At 43.0% G+C, this 17,137-nt stretch overlaps 1 protein-coding gene across 1 annotated transcript in view; it reads right to left on the minus strand.

The window, feature by feature from the left end:
- lingo2 (leucine rich repeat and Ig domain containing 2) overlaps positions 1 to 17,137 on the minus strand; it is a 166,946-nt gene that overhangs the window by 141,440 nt on the left and 8,369 nt on the right. The window contains exon 3 of the mRNA XM_057043213.1: positions 2,308 to 2,410. The gene's annotated coding sequence lies outside the window, so the exon portion shown is untranslated. The remainder of the gene's footprint in view (positions 1 to 2,307; positions 2,411 to 17,137) is intronic.

The raw sequence follows: 17,137 nt of genomic DNA on the forward strand, positions 1-17,137 counted from the left end.
TGCATACAATAATTAGATCTCCCCGATGGAGCTGCTCTGTCCCTCTTTTTATCTCCATTGTTTTGTTTCTCAAAGCTGTTTTGGTATTTGCTCTGCATGCAAAAATGTGTTGTACTCTTTAGTTTGGTGTGCTATTCGTGTGGCTCCAGGTCATGGAAGAGCCCCTCCCTCAAGGGGAAGAGTTTAAGCATTTTGGGCTCTTGTTGAGGAGTGAAGGATGGAGAGTGGAGACATGGGCCGCAATAAAGGTGAAGAAGTAGCTGAGGCGAAAGGTGAAGCTCTCGATTTATGGATCGGGGGGGGGGGGCGGGGGTGCTCCCTTAGAAATAGGGTGAGGGGCTCGGTCACCTGGGAGGAGTTCAGTGTAATCCGCTGCTCCTCTACATCGAGAGGGGCCGGCTGAGGTGGCTTGGGCAGCTATATCAGATGCCCCTTGGACGCCTCCCTCTGGCATGTCCCGCTGGGGGGAGATCCCGTGGCTGACCCAAGATACACTGGAGGGATTGGAATCCTCACGGAAGAGCCGGAGGAGGTGTTCGGCGAGGTGTGTCTGGTGTGTCCCTGCCCAGATGGCTCGCCCCACAACTCGGTAAGCAGGAGGAGATGGATGGACTTTATTTGTCCAATTTATTAAGTCGCATGGTTAAACTGTACAAACACATATATCTGTGGCTCTAATATGTTATATATTAAATTGTATAGATTACTTGCTTGTGTTTATTACAATTGTAATCCAAAGGCCGTGGTGATAAACCCAAACTCTGACTGGTTCAAAACAAAAAGATCAATATTTCAGCAAAATATCAGGGAATCACAGCACATTTGACTAATTACAGTCAACACATAATATAATAGCATAATATAATGAAGTACAAATGTAAATTTGTGCTTTGTGGTGGTGAGATAACACGTTTAATCTGAAAATGTGTCATTTGAATGTTTTGCCAACAACTATGTAGTTTGAGGGGAAAAATAAAAAGTCACACGTATAGGAAAGAGGTGTTCAATTACCAAAGCTTACAGATGTATCTTATCCATATTAATGTGGATGTAAGCTGCAACTTTGGCTGGAAACGTGCTGTAATATGTGAAAATGGATTCTGTAGGTTAGCTATTTCAGTTCTCGTCATACTGTGGAATTCAAACAGGAGAGCAGCTCCACACATCTTGCCTTTCATTTGGTTTTCATTTATATTGAAATAGTTGATGCATCTGGAAAAAAATCAGCATGGCAAAAACCTTTAGAGAGCAGAGACAGGTACATCAGGGTGCCTCGAAAAATAAATGGACACATGCATGTTTGCTCACATTACATGATGCTCGAGGCACGATTTAAACCATCAGTCATCTGCATTTAACATCTTGTGACGACTGAAAAGCATTATCCAAGCAGAGCAATTAAGCAATGTGCCGTTTGTGTGGAGAGAAACGTCTAAAGTAAGTTATGAACACAATTATGAAGCTAAAGTGGCGCCGCTCACAAAGGTTTCTGCATGACTCATTGCTTTTATTTGATCTGAGCAGTAAAATAAATAAATGGTCAGCGCGCTGTTACTGTTCAAGTCGTGGATTTCACAAGCAGCAATCCAGAGGTGCCATATACGGTTGGAGAGGCAAACAATAATATAAAGATTAGATAATAAAGATTTAGATACTCAATTAGGGCTCCAACATGAAGCACTCTGCTCCACTTTATGCATCAAGGTTTGGTTGTTGCTTTTTTGTGGTTCCGCATCAGCACCGCGAAGATCAATGGTAATACACAGATTTGCAGCAATCGGGACGATTTGTCAAAGTCAGCTCTCGCAAACAGGTCTGTGGCAAAGTATTTATCAGTGCACGCTATTGATTCTGCGTGTATATTATGCTGTACACACAGAAACACAATGTCAGTGATGTATGTTATGATTCCACAAGCGATATTAATGAAAAACACTGATGTAACAGTGTTGGTTTGGCAAAATTTGCCCCCCCTCCCAGTGTCAGGGGTGAACAATCATCAAGTTTGTCCTAAAAAAGTTTTTCCATTTCGACACGCTCCCCCATGCCACGCACAAAGCACACACGCACACCGAAAATATTAATAAACCCATTTTACAAACTACCTGTGGGATCACATTTATGGCATTGGTGCTGTAACACTCTGGATGCCTGCTGTCTCTTAGTGACTGACTGCATGCTGAGGATTTAATTAAAAAGGTGTCGATGCAAAATTGCTCCATAGTCTGTGTGTCAGTATCTGCTGAACAAAAAGCAGATCCATCATTTTGACACAAGGGAAAACAAAATGCCCTGGATCAGACTTACCTTCGGCTCTTATTCCGGCTGTATTTGGGAGCTGCTGATGTGATTTAGTTGGAGCTGACGGAGCAAAAGTGAAGATTTGGCCTGCACATGGTGAGGGTTTGCTCTGGAGACACAAACATAAAAGTTGTATTATATTCTGTAATAGATTATCAGAAACGCAGCTTAAAAAGGTCTCATTGTAACGGCATAAATATTCTCTGAAGTTGGCAGAGTATATATATATATATATAAATATATATATATAAAATTATTTTTTCCCCAGTGTGTACAGGACTGTGGGTACCTCTTTATTTGGGAGGACAAAAAAAGGAGGTGAGCGATGCCCCCTTTAAGATATTTTCCTTTTGTTTAGATACTATAAAGCATTTTTTGACATCAACTTGAAACTGAACAAGACAAGGTGTGAAAAGATTGATTTACCGCCGCACCCCTGTATCAAAACAAATACTTCCCTATCTCCAAAGCAACGCAAGTTTTAGGTTGTGATGAAAGACAAAAAGCACATTAGTTATCCTTCATTACTGAATCATCTGATGAGTCCATGTGAAATGTGGCTCCTTGCACTTACTTGTTTCGACTCTAAAATGCATCGCATCGGTCCAAATTAAACACTTGCTGCACCTTTGAATGAAAAGTAATTTTGAGAAACCAATTTCCCAAACCTTTCTCTGAGTGATGTTTTAAATGAGGCCCTCTCCTCTTTGATTATAAGCACAGCCAGAGCCAAGTGTTGAACATCATTTGGAAAATTAAACTGTCATTCCCGAATTTATTTACTTCAGTAAATTCAGCTTTTGCAGGCGAGTCAGTCTGACGACAGAGCTCATCCCTTTAAAACCTCCACGAGCTGAAAGCAGGTGATGGAGCAGCCTTCTATGGTGTCTGAAATCATCCATTTGCATTTGGCTGCACAATCACTAGGTGTAAAATAAATAATCTTATTGTACTGAATAAAGAAATTCCGACTCACGCGCGCGTGCGCCCTGTGGTGAATGCAGATAAGAAAATGTGCTGATTGTAATTTCCCTATGATCCCTCAAAAGTCAGAAGGCGTGTGGATGTGGGATGTGTGTAACACGCATATTGATTTAAAGCCAGCATTGCAGAGTCTGGAGTCTGCAGGTTTATAATTGGCATAAACTATTTTGTTTTAAATTATTATTCATGCTGTTTAAAATCAACCAATCAGCCGATTTACGACGCAGTTTTTGATGCAACCATCTATGAAACGCACATTTGCTTGTGGTGGGGTTTCTAGATCCGGAGGCTGTGGCAGGATACACCCTCATAGTTATCACATTTTCTATTTCTATGCACTTCATGGTCTGTTTGATGTTATTCATGAGCTGTAACTGAAAGGGATACAACTGCATGTGGCCAGAAAATGCTTTTGAATACCAAATGTGGGCTCGGGTGCTGCCGGATCATATACAGACCTGCTCTTAATAATGGATTAGAATTAAATGCCGCCTATCAGGCATTACTGAGCGCCTGTGTTTGAGCTTCATGAAGAGGAGAGTAGAGGTGGGTTTCATAATGCAGTTACTCTCATTATTACATAAAGCTAGTTGATAGTTGATTCAAAAGTGATTCCCTGGTTATCTGTGTGAGGCTGATGTCCCAGGGTGCTCCTCGGCCTCCTGTTCATTTAATACGTTACACTTTCACATCTCTTTGCATAATTTTACAGTTTCCATCTGTCTGTCATTGCCTCCAAAACATTCACCCAATCTTTATTTGTAAGGGACCTTTCATGAATTAAGTAGCACAAAGTGCCTTACAGAGGGTGGAAACAACAAAGAAAAAGAACCCAACTCTCCCATCCCCACATATATACATGCAGTCACATTCACACACACAAACAGACCCACACACACACACACAGTAGCTGTCACTCAAGACAAATGGCAAGGCACTGAGACCCATTCTCAAAGCCTATTGGAGGTTCTCAGCAACCTGAGTGCACTACTCAGCACGGGCTCGTGACAGGGTGGATAAAACTCGACTTCCAGTCATTTCTTGCTGTGTTATTACCAGCGTCTCACCAATCTCCTCATGCACTAAACACAACCAATTAAACCGTGTGTTTTACTGGCTGCTTGTAGAGAACATCTCACCTCTTGGTAACCACGCCAGTCACAGTTCTACTTTACTGGAGGGTGAAGCAGAAAACAGAACTTCTTTAAAAAAAGAGCCATATAAGCCACAAGCAAGGCAGGATGGGCGTTTAGTGCACCAAATCACTCATAACCAGCTTATGTTCTCAGATTGTTGGGTAATGCAATGCCAATAAGGCATTAGCAGGAATGTCTGTTGTTTTGTTTTTTTTTCCTCAATCCAGCTTTGTTGCAGCAGTACCAGGATGAATGTGCGCTAGGTCCGTTCATGTCAACATCACATACAAAGCTGATTATCTGTGGCTAGAGAGTCATTTGGTCTTGTCACAGCAGGCTTTACAGCAGCCATATTGTCCTTTATGACATTGTTGGGTCGGGCGGAACAGGCCTGAAGCATTTTTGCTGGCTTGTGTGATCATGAAACTTAAATCCCCACAACAAATGTCCTTAATTACGATTTTGTTTCTCGCCGTTTGATAGGACGAGGCTGTAATAACGCTAAATGAGGGATAAGTCTGCTGGGATGTTCAGCCGTGCCTGTGCTCCCTTTTCAAATCAGACAGTCCTCACATCAAAGGTAGGGAAAGACGGTCTCTCTGGTCATAGCCAACAACAAACAAACAAACAAACACACCAATCGCTGGTGCTCATCTCCGCCGAGAGGAGCTTATTTCTAAAGTTCCGGAAATGGTTTTGAGCAGACGTGCAGACCGGGCCATGGCAGTTACTGCCCACCTTTACTTTGTTGATGCACAAATTAAATGCATTTTTAGAATTCTGTTCTCACAGCTGGTCGCTTGTAGCCGCTACTAGAAAATGATTCACAGGGGGAGGTGAACACCAATCAAGGTATCAGGTAGGGCTCATTGCATCAGCCGCTGCTGCTAAAGGCCATGCGTGCCATCACTTTGACTGGTGACACCACATGGTACCTTCTGTTTCTTTGATTGTGCCATGAGGGTCCATAATAAAAGAATGATAATGACCAGACTGGAATTGGATTGGGCTGATCTAAAGTGCAAAGTCTAAAGTTTAATGAGGCCTTATCTGATTGACAGCACCATGGAGGCCATTCTGTTGTGGCATGTGGCAGATTTCCTGCCCAAGTGGAAAAAAAGAGTCAGCAAGATTACAGTCAGAGATTCCATCACATAAATCAGCTTTTCATTGGATTGTTCCGAACACTCGCCTGCATGCTTCCCTTTCTGTAAGCAGGGTGGCAAAAACAAACAGTGCCTTGGTCCAGCAAATCCAAATCAAATGTGACACGGCCTGCTCTCTGTGACCCCCTCGGTCCTAATGTTTGGTGTGAAGACCTTCGCTTTCTGTCTCTGCTAAGACACGTCCTGCCAGTCATGGGCCGTCCAGCTCAGCAGATCAGAATCACGACTCCTTACGAGAGCCCTGCTGCCGCTGACATGCTTTTGACTGCGAGACACTAAGGCGCTTAGAAAACCATTTAACAAAATTGTTAAGGCAAGTCATTTTCAAAGCCGGTGACATCACAGGCAGAGGGTTAAAGAAATTCCCATACACCTCCTCCAAAATGTATAATTCAAGAACCTCTATGGGTTCCCGGAGTCAGGCGTCACTGTCACTTGTCAGAACAAATTACATCAGGATCACGCATGAAAACACAGGCATCTGGAAAGTTGGCTCGCCAAGGAAAAAAAACAGACAGGGTTTGTGCTAGAACTGAATCGTTTTAATTATGACTACAACTGGTGCGTTTGAATTTTTAAAAAAAATAAAAAAGACACAACCTTTGCGTCCTCATCTGCTGGCTATCTGAACGGTCACCCTCACTTTGACGGCTGTAATGGATGCTGTAGCCTTTTAGCTTCTTGTAAATTCAAACAAAACAACTGCGTGCATCATCCATCATGATGCCAGTTGGGGGGAAAAGAATGCAAACGCCTGTTTTAGCTCAGCCTGCACATGACTCGGGAAGTCAAACAGAAGGATTGTCCAGGATTTTTCATCCATCGTTAGCTCCTCTCCCACTGCTAATACAGGACAGTAGCATCACGTCCTCAACCCAAGTCCTAGCAATTATAGCTCTTTTGACACGTTTATTACAGAACAAAGCTGGTCCAGATAGTGCTGCTGTCAGCTGCTCTGACAAGTTTTCCAAGCCAGCCTCATTAAATCAGCTCAGGTCAGAGGTCATCTTGAAATAAACACAGTAAACAGGGTGCAGTCATGCTCCTGTAGTGTACACTGGCAGTTTCCCTATCCATAAACATTGATATAAGCATAGCCGTGATGTTTCAAATGATAAAAATCCAGAGGGAAGATGTCAATCCCTCTACCTGCCGATGGGATGTTTGCCCACCTGCCAGCCAAGTGTGACTGGAATATGGACGACATTGTTGGGGGATACAAATTTGATATCCCAGAAAGCTTAAATTAGGAGGAGGACACATCTGCCTTAACCCACTGTTCCATTTATGATTTCACCCTGCTAACCTTTCCCAGATACATTTGAATACACTGTAAAAACTGCAAGTGGGTAATAGCTGCATTTATAGAACAGTTGAGTAAATGTGCAGGGACAGCTGACAGCTCAGCCCTGCTGGATGATGCCAACCCTCGGTAAGTTACAGGTGGCAAAGTTACTCTAAGCGTGACAAAATGTCTGCACCCTCAGATTTACCTCCTTCGTGAGGAATTTGTTTCAAGAACATCAATAGTTAGCGTTAAATATATTATGCAATACAGTATGGGTCAATGCACTTTGATGTCCTGCTGCACATCGGTGAATACTGCATAAGACCTTGCACAAACGTGCATACCTTCATGAACACGCACAGCTCAACCTGTACACACTGTAGATGTCACATTGCAGCCGTTCACTTCTGGAGCCAGCTCTTCCGGCATTTAGTCTGCCTGTTTAGCCTGTTAGCATGCTAATATCTGGAATGCTAACAAATGGAATCTAATCATTTTAATGTTGGGGCTGGATCTATACGATCTACGATTGCCCCACAATTTCAATTAAAAAACAAAGGTTTACTGAGCTCATCTTATTTGTATGGCTGCTAGGCAGCCACCTAACGAGACTAATTCTGATTAAACATGTCCCAGCAAGAATATTGTCTGACCTGCTTGTTATGATTCACCATTAACCACCATGTCTGTGCAAAACTGCTCAGGTACTTAGAGTAAGTACATGGCTGGGACAATCAATGGCTGGCACCAATTACACAGAGGCCCCCAGGGCTTCAATCACACCAACACAGAGCATTAATACTCCAGCTCCCAGTAATGATGAGAAATTATCAGATCCATACTCTGTTCCAGACCGCCGATGGATTTCAGATACGTCTGTAGCAGTCAGACAATGAGAATTTATGTCGAGTCATTCATAGAATTAGACACAATTTCCATTAAAAACAAAAGGTTTGTAAAACAAAAAACCCCAATTTTTTGGCAACTCTCTAGTTCCGCGCCTGTGTGTGCTGGAGCAAACTCTGAAGGTTGTCTCCAGGAGACAGACCGGAGGACGTTATTTGGCAACCACAGAGCTGCCAGATAGCGGCACCATAAAGTCTCAAGTCCTGCAGACTGAAAGTGTTCAATGGAACCACCACCGCAGGTTTGGCAGGAGGGATATTGTATTACCAAATCTCTGATCAATACACGGGAGTCAGAAGAGTTGAGGACTCCTATTTAGAGGTCTTGCAAACTCTTGTCCCTTCTTATTTTCTGCTCATGCAAATTGAACATAATGTGATTTTAATTTCGTCCTTTTTAGCCACCATAAAAGCTCAAATCACCGTCGGTTTCGGTCATAAGCAGCTATTGTGATGGCTTGAAAATGAAAATGGGATGTAAGGTTGGAATGAGCACATTAGTTTGAACACATGCAACAACCTTCAGGGAAGAGTAAACATGTAGATGCAGAAAAACTTGGGATTAGTGAAACTCGTCATTTGCATAGCCCCCTGGGAGCGTGTGGTGGTTGGTTTTTTTTAGTCCTTTAAATATCCACACTGTGAAAACCCACACTCCACAGGCCCTGCAGCTCAGGCCGTCTACGAGTCGAGACGTTTCTGTTTTTGACGCGCAAACAATCAAGGGCGTTAATTATTTGCATCGCTAAATTCCGTCTGATTGCAGCATGTTTCTATGGTGAGCCATTAGGCTAAGTGGGGCCTCTGATGTACTCGTTTCCTCACGTATCGAATCCATTTTAACTTCCACATATCCGCCTCTGGGCTCTCCTGCCTCATCCTCTCTGCAGTCGATACCTTCTTGGCAGCCGATGGCCGAGGACACCGCAAACAAACAGGACCCCTTGGGTTTAAATCAAGCACGCCTTTTCAAAAAGTCCATTTCAGCACATCACAATGCACCACCCCGACGCTGCCAGGCCTACAAAAGAACGTGTCCTACGGGTCAAATTACAGGACACTCCGGGAGGTGGCATTAAAGCGGGGGCAGAGAAGAATGACAAGTGTGTGTCGTCAAGGCGAGGGATGCTTTCAAGACACCATCGATCTGCAAATATACAAGATTGTATGACATCACATATTATGAGTCCGGAGTGATAGCTAGTGCCCTGCTTGAATTTTAAGTATCCCCGATGCAAATAAGTCTTTGTGTGTCTTGAAAACTACTGTGGAGGATGGAGATGAGATGCATTTTATGGAGCAACTTTGATTTGTTGCCAGGTTGCTTTTGTCACACAGCTGGGAGCCATTGATTTGAACTGCAGCAGATACAGGATGAAGCTGGCTAATTTTCCTGTTATCAGCACTTCGCGGTCACTCAATCAAGCCTTATCGTCGCATGGTGCTGCTGTTGTAATGACAGCAATAAAATATAAAAACCTGGCCTTAAACTTAATTCTCCAGTTTGGAGTGCCGGGGGAGGGTTTGGATTCAGCTTGGACGCGGGGAACCTGGACGCCTTCGCCAGTGGACGTTGCAGTCAGGCGCCATTTTCTTCTTCATCAAGAGACAAACTTTCCCATTTTTGTTGCCATGTTAAGGTGTAGATTATCCAACATATGGTTACTATAACAGCTCAAAACCTGCTAACTACTGACTAAGAAAGGGCTGGATGAGAGTCCGATTCACACCTGGCTTTTACACTTTAAGCTGAATGCCTTATTTTGATAATAACTATTTAAGTGTTTAAAAGAAGGGGGCAACAAAAGCATAGTGTGATTAATCTGAGCTAAATCTGGCTTGTTAATGTGTTTCTGTCAGCAGGGCAATGAAGAAGAAGAAAAAAACCAAAGTCCTCCTTTTGATCCGGATATAGTGTGAAACATTTTACTATACACCTTTACAAGCCCTCTTTAAGCTCCGTTCACCATCACAGGGAGGCGGCTAGTGATCATTTTAATATCGATGTGTTTTTGAGGCAAAAACAACAACACTTGTTAAATCAGTGTAGTCAAAACTGATAATTAACGTGGGTTTGGCTTTTCATTAATCCACACCTCTCACGGAGACTCCGAGAACCCTGAGCAGCTCTTTAAATGCTATTCAGTGTCATGAAGCCCAGTAGCTGCAGATGGTTTTTAGCCTGGCAGGAAATATATAATTAACGACGCACATTTAATGACTCTTAGTTATGTGTGGCCCAGAGTAGAAAAGCCAAATAATGATTTTAATGAAAATCAGCAAATTCAAGCATTCACTTGGCAATTATTTTTACATTTGTTTAAAGTGTTGTGTGTCAGTCAAACTGAATACCAGTTAACCTTCTGGAGCACTTATAGGCAACAATCCATCTCAAATATTTGCATAGCTCTTTGAAATAATCTGTAACATGCTTATTTACAGGGGGCTAATTCAGAGTATTATAGAATATTTAATTAAAGCTAAAAAAGTGACCTTTGTAGTCATAGATCTGGGTTTTAGCAAAAGTCTAAATCCACTAAACAAAAACAAGAAAATAGAAAAAAAAAGATCTATTATTTATGGGTCTGTCACACTGAAGGCTGTTTTTGTTGTTATTAAAACCATTTTTATCTAACTCTTCAACCACCCAAGTGCTGCTAGCTCAGGGCGCTAACCTGTCGATACATGTGGGAGACTCTGACGGACTGTGATCTGACCATTAAATGATCACCAGTTCAAAAAGAACATGTTTGCAGGTTTTGGTGTCTTAGCAGGGAGCTCTGCAGGAAGCTCACCAGTACATCACCCAAGGTGCACAACAGTGACGCCAGAAACGACATTGATTATATAAGACAGCATCAAAAGGAGCAGCTGGTGTGCACGTGGCCTCAGAGAACAAACACCTGAAATAATGTGCTTATGGAGCGAGCCGATGAAGGCGTAGATGTGGCCGAGATTAGCCTGCGTCTGATAAGAGCTTTGCGTTTCAGCTGAGTCAGAGATCCAGCGTGATGCTCAGTTTAACACCGGGAAGGTCGAGAAAGTGGGGAGAAACTCAAAAATTCCGGTTTAGTGCGGAAGCTTACCTGAAGCATCCCATCTATGTCCTCAGAGTCATCTCTGAATATCTGAACACATCAGGATCACTGTGAATAAAACAGCAATGTAATAAAAAGGGCTAAACTAGACAATGGAGGCATTTCAATCGACATGCTGCGTTTGTAACACCCATCAAAGCCAGCGTCATGTGGACCCTTTAAGTCTTTACAGCCTGTCTTTATTCGAATCAGTAGAACAGCAGCACCCCCCACCCCGGAGGTCATCACGTCGTAAAAACACACATAAATATTGACGATGATAAGCTGCTCGCACTGACATCATGTCGGGGTTGTTCCTCCGCTGAGGCTGGAAAATTTCAGCATGTGTAGGATGGATTTGCCAATGTGTCTCATGCAGTTAGTCGTGGCTATGAATTACCAAGGCTTGATTGAGTGACCATCACTCTTGTGCAAACACGCAGGTCACCCATCGAGTCGCATCTATCGACTCTTTTTGTACAATATGGTCGCGTTCCAGCTAGAAGACTGTCATGAAACACATAAATCCAGGGTCATAAAAACAAGCTGCAAAGTTGCTGAGCAGAGCTAATTCCACACCGTGGCGGTTTGGAGCAGAGCACGTACATTAATGGGGATTAAAACGGAACATAACGGATGATAAGTGGGCAGTTTAGATGGGTAATTCCTCAGATTACGCATTGCCCTGTCACCACTGTAACCCTAATGGTGTGTCGTTTGCTGGGGTTTCTTCGTGTTTCTTTGGTGAGCATCGCTGATTAATCGTGGCGGTTCGGCTCACGGCGGCGGCCTTTCAGCGCCGCGCCCTGTCTCCCCGTGTTCAAAGCTGTATGTGGCGTGGGCCTTTAAATGTGCCGGCGCTCGAGCTTCTCCCTTGTGTGGAGACGAGCGTCACTTCTGTTTTCCTGCACGCGAACAAAAGTGACAAGTGCGCTAAGATTTATGAGGTACAAAGACGTTCGTCTGGGACAAACGGGACAAGGGTACCGTTAGCTGACTCTGCTGGAATGGAAGCCACGATGGTGCGACGTGGAGGGGACTGATCCGGGTTTGGAGGGAGAGCATATGGACATGCTGCAGTGAGCTGCATGCAGATTATGAAGATGTGGGTGTTCGGTGGTACCAGAGCTGAATTCTTTCTATTCCAGTTGTTCACACAGCCTGTAGGAAATCAGGGTGACTCGTCTAAATTTGCAGCCATTGCCAGACTTCCATGGCCTACTTGTTTGTCCCGGTTCTGCTGGGGTAGATCCCGCTCTATTTTTTTTTTTTTTCTCTAGCTGAGGAATTTATTATTCAAGCCTTTTTTTCTCTCTTGTGTTTTGAATACGGGAAACTGTTTTTTCATTATTAAGAGCAAGAGCAAAACAATTTCTATATCATTAATTCATCTTGCAGGGTATTTTTGCTCCCCCCATTTATGTTTCAACATAAATACATGTACGACTACGACAATTATGGGATGTGGATAATTCCAGCATGGTGAGTTGCAGATGATAGAGGGTGAAGGAAGACATCCTGGCTGTGATTATGCCCCGTGCACACCCCTGAGTGTGTAAGAGCTCTTTAGCATGTTGAGAACTGCAGGCTGGAGAAGCGGTAGTGCACCTACGAGGGCAGTCCTCGCCGCACTTACAGCTCTGATGGCGATGGGACGGCGTTACCGCCGCAGCTGTATTGCCGTGCGTGTAGTTATGCTTGAATTATAGCCTCCAGAGGAGAGCGGCCTTGGCCCAGCGCTTGTAAACGTTCATTTACCAAAGAAAAATATATGCTTGCTGCAAACAGGGAGTGTGACAACAGGCTTTGTAAAGGTGAATAGTTCAGAAGGAAAGCAGTTCCTCCAGTTTCACACCTGTTAAAGCTGCTCCCTCGTCACACAGGCCGACGTGACACCCATTGTTGCATTATTGTATAGAGAAAATGCTCCTATAGCCAGTGTTGTGATGCACAGCTGGTCAGTACATACTTGTGAGTGTAGAACTGTTGTGAACATTCCATCCAAATCATCAATAAGAAACTCTGGTAGGCAAATAAACAAATATTTTGCAGCTGTTGCTTAGTTTTAGACGCTCCAAACATGAGAATGTTACAGCACTTTGCAATTCTTGTGAAAACTCCGCAGGTAGAGCCAAACTGAGACGATGCAGGCGAAGGCGGGCTCGACTCCATGCCAGAGACCACTGAGAAGGGATGCGATTGAGACAGGAAGTGGTGTTCAAGCACGCTGTCCCAATGATAACATTTATCAAAGCGACCAGCATTGATTCGGGGAGATAATTATCTGGAGTGCGTGACCAAGGTCAGGCCACAAGTTTATTGGACGCGTGGAAATCTTTGGAAGAAAACCCGCAAAGGGCATTAGCAATTCATGAGCTCCTGAGGACTATGTGATATTATCTCCAAACAATTCTCCATCACGATTCAGCTGATTAACCCTTCAGATTTTATTTCCAACAAGGGTTTACAGAAAAGACATTCTAAAGACATTCATCTTCACTTTATCTGAAATTAAGAATAAATAATTGTACCTCGGTGGGTACCTGGTCTGGACTCCATATGAAGTCCTTCAGTGTTTGCCTAAATGTCTATGTAGTGTGTAAAGGGCTTTGTCTTCCTTTGGTGCCCTAAGCTCTTGTTCTGGTTCTAGGTCCGACCCAGACAGCTGACCAATAGAACTCCAAATGAAAGATTTAAAAGACTTGTGTTGTGAATCTTCTTCTGGTGGTAGCCGAGATGTGTTGATGAGGAAGGAAACTTCTTGGATCCTTTCTCTTTTTTGCATGAAAATTTTCTCAAACCGAGCATTTAAATTCATGAGAGTCGATATTTTTTCAAACTTTGATTATTTCTTTATTTCTTACTAGAAATGATGAAGCTCAACAAATCCCTCCGCTGGTCTCTGCTTCACATAAAAACAGTTAAATGCACAAAAAGAAAAAAAAAGCTCAAGGAGATTTTAATGATATTAAACTGAAACTAAGATGCTATATTTTAACGAGATATTTTGTTATTTTGCTCAGCCGATGAATATTTTTGTTAATTATAGAAAATTCTGGCGCAGCATCAAATCATTTTCCATCAAAACAGAAGAATAATCCCGGTGTAATTCAGCCATTCAAATAGAATCTTTTGATGTTCCTTTCAGCACCTCTTTGTCTTCAGAAAAAGCTCTGAAAGGCGTAAATTAAATCTAATTTAATGTAAAGTCAGAGCCGACCATCTTCCCCAGTAATTCACTTGGACAGCAGAGAACATCAGGGATTTATTTCAGTCTCATCACGTTTCAGTGTTCTTTTGCTGTTTCACACAGAGAACCATATTTAGCCATCAAATACTCTAATATTTCTTGTAATGAACTTATAAGCTGTGATGTGGTTTCACAGTAAACTGAGTGAACTAAAAGCACGTTTAAGGTTTTTTTTTAGCCTTTTGATTATATATATATAGATATATAGATATAGATATACAGTATATAGATATCTATATATATATAGATATATATGGGCTGGAGGTCCCAGGGACCAGGTGGGAGACACCTCTGAAAGTGGTGGAGAACGAGCAGGCCAAGATCCTGTGGGACTTCCAGATCCAGACTGACAAGATGGTGGTGGCCAACCAGCCTGACATAGTGGTGGTGGATAAACACTGGAAGACAGTGGTGGTGATAGATGTAGCAATCCCGAGTGATAGCAACATCAGGAAGAAGGAACACGAGAAGCTGGAGAAGTACCAAGGGCTGAAGGAGGAGATGGAGAGAATGTGGGGGATGAAGGCAACAGTGGTCCCAGTGGTGATCGGGACATTAGGGGCAGTAACACACAACCTGAGTAGATGGCTCCAACAGATACCAGGAACCACACCAGAGATCTCTGTCCAGAAGAGCGCAGTCCTAGGAACAGCTAAGATCCTGCGCAGAACCTTCAGACTCCCAGGCCTCTGGTAGAGGACCCGAGTCTGAAGGAAGGAGGCACCGCCCAGGAGGGCGAGGAAGAGATTTTTTTTTTTTTTTTTTAATATCTATCTATCTATCTATCTATCTATCTATCTATCTATATCTCAGATCAGTGATCGTTTCATGGCATAAAAAGTTAGTTTCATAAATGTTCTCAACCTTTCCTGTACACACTGCAGTAAAAAGTTCCTTTTTTTTTTTCTTGCTTCAGCACACGAGCAGCCTGTAAACCAGGAATCAAACTTATGAAATGTGACGTGAAATAGAACTAATAAAAGTCAGAGTTCAGCTTCAATAGTTAATTTACATCAACTGTCATAACTAAGAATAAACTCCAGTGGAACATTCCTTAGAATAACTCGACATAAAAGCGCCCTGAACAACTCTACGCTCTTGCTGATATGAAGCAACATTTCTGGTTAGAGGAGTATAATAGATATTAGAACATCATGTAAATATTAGAAAATATTCTCCTCATCTTTAGGCTACAGCTCAGCTCAAACCCTCCCTGTTCTGACTCATTTACTACGTATTGATTACCAATATCATCACTCTGCAAATGGGGTCATCTTTGCAACGTGGGGGCATTTTGGACCCTCCAACTTCAAACTTCTGTTTGAGGGGTTCAGACTTGGTTTTATAGCTGAGGTTAAAGTGGGGTTTGGGTTAGTCTTAGGGTTAATGTAAGGTAATGGAGAGCATTGGGATGATAGGGTTAATGTCAGGAGCTGCGTAGTATATTATATCCAGATAGAAATATGTGTGTGTGTGTGTGTGTGTGTGTGTGTGTGTGTGTGTGTGTGTGTGTGTGTGTGTGTGTGTGTGCGTGTGCTCCCATGTCAGTCAGCAGGCAGGCGGGGGGGAGGTGTTAGCTTTTTGTCTTTTCACCTGCAACCTGTCAGCATTGAAGATCGTAGCTTCAGATATATAAATTTACATATATTGCTTTTTTGCAAAGTTCAACTTGCTAAAAAAATCAATTATGATAAATGTAATAATATAACAATATATATATATAAATGCTGAATATCTGTGCACGGTTCATTGTTGTGTTCCAACGAGCCCGTGTCTCTGTGCGTACGCAGAAATGCAAGTGTTTGGTTCATGACGAACAAGAAAAGAAGAGAGTGGGAGCTGAAAAGCTGCGGCTTCCTGGTAGCTAGGCAACCCCAGAGAAGTGCTCTGGAAGACCTTGAGCCATCTCCTTTTATTTTGAAGGCGAGTGTGACTGGATGGACGCTTGTTTGGACTCATCAGTGTTGCATGTCTGAGGTGTTCTGCAGAGACAGATGGCAGGAAACCTTAAATATGATCCACCTGTCAAAATTCAATAAATACCTGCAGATGAAGATCAATCCAACATTTTCAAGAATTTTCTTCAGAAACTATTAAAGGGCCCTGCAAAACTCCAGATTCCTGGTTGAAAACCTCAGCATGTATGTTTCCTCCCTGAGTCTCCCCGTTATATCTCACCTCTGATTAATTATTCATGGCTGTTTGACTATCCAACATAGACATTTGAAACCCTGCATGCCCGACTCGGACTCACAGCAGACTATAAAAGCAAAGTAAAGTGATTCTCCTGTGGTAAGGATGGTCCCTTTGCTTTTAGGGGTCGCTCACCCAGCGTATGATGCAGCTTCAAAGCATCCCAGGAGGAACAGCGTCGCAGGAGTTTACTGCAACCAGGCGAAGAGGAAAAGAAAGGAAACGAAGGCGAGTTGGAGGGGACGGCGAGAAGGAGCCGATGGAAAAGCAGTGATACAGAAAATGGAATGAGAGAACAGAGGACGTGCACATCTTCCCAACATCACAGGAGACACACAGCCATTTATTCAGCATACTCTCCTAAAGAAGCCACCACATAGACATTAAGACCTTCCAAATAAACAATTCATTATTGCTCCCGCTCCCGGGAGAGAGTCGGGAATCTTGAGAAAACTATATTTTCACTGAACGGGAGTGTGTAAATCAACATTTGAACACCAGATTCCGCTTCATATCAGGAGCAAGATTTGCGCTCCAGTGATATGAAGGTCGCTGGTTTATTCCCGGACCTGCGGCTACTGCATGACAAAGTGTCCTTGAGCAAGATACTGAACCCTACGACAGCTCCTGCATCTTTGGTTTATCATGAGATTATTCTTTATTCCCAACTGCATTTTCTGGCACCAGTGTGTGAGGGCAGTCTTACCCAGTCTGTGGAACATTTTACTCCCCAGCTGAATTTCCCCTTATAACATAAAAGTCTTGAGTTCATATAAGTTTGGTGTCATTAATCATAACGGCCAGTTGACATATTAAGTGACTTTCATTAATTAACTG

This window comes from Takifugu flavidus, chromosome 9 (genome assembly GCF_003711565.1).
Source record: "Takifugu flavidus isolate HTHZ2018 chromosome 9, ASM371156v2, whole genome shotgun sequence".
NCBI classification, from domain to species: Eukaryota; Metazoa; Chordata; class Actinopteri; order Tetraodontiformes; family Tetraodontidae; genus Takifugu; species Takifugu flavidus.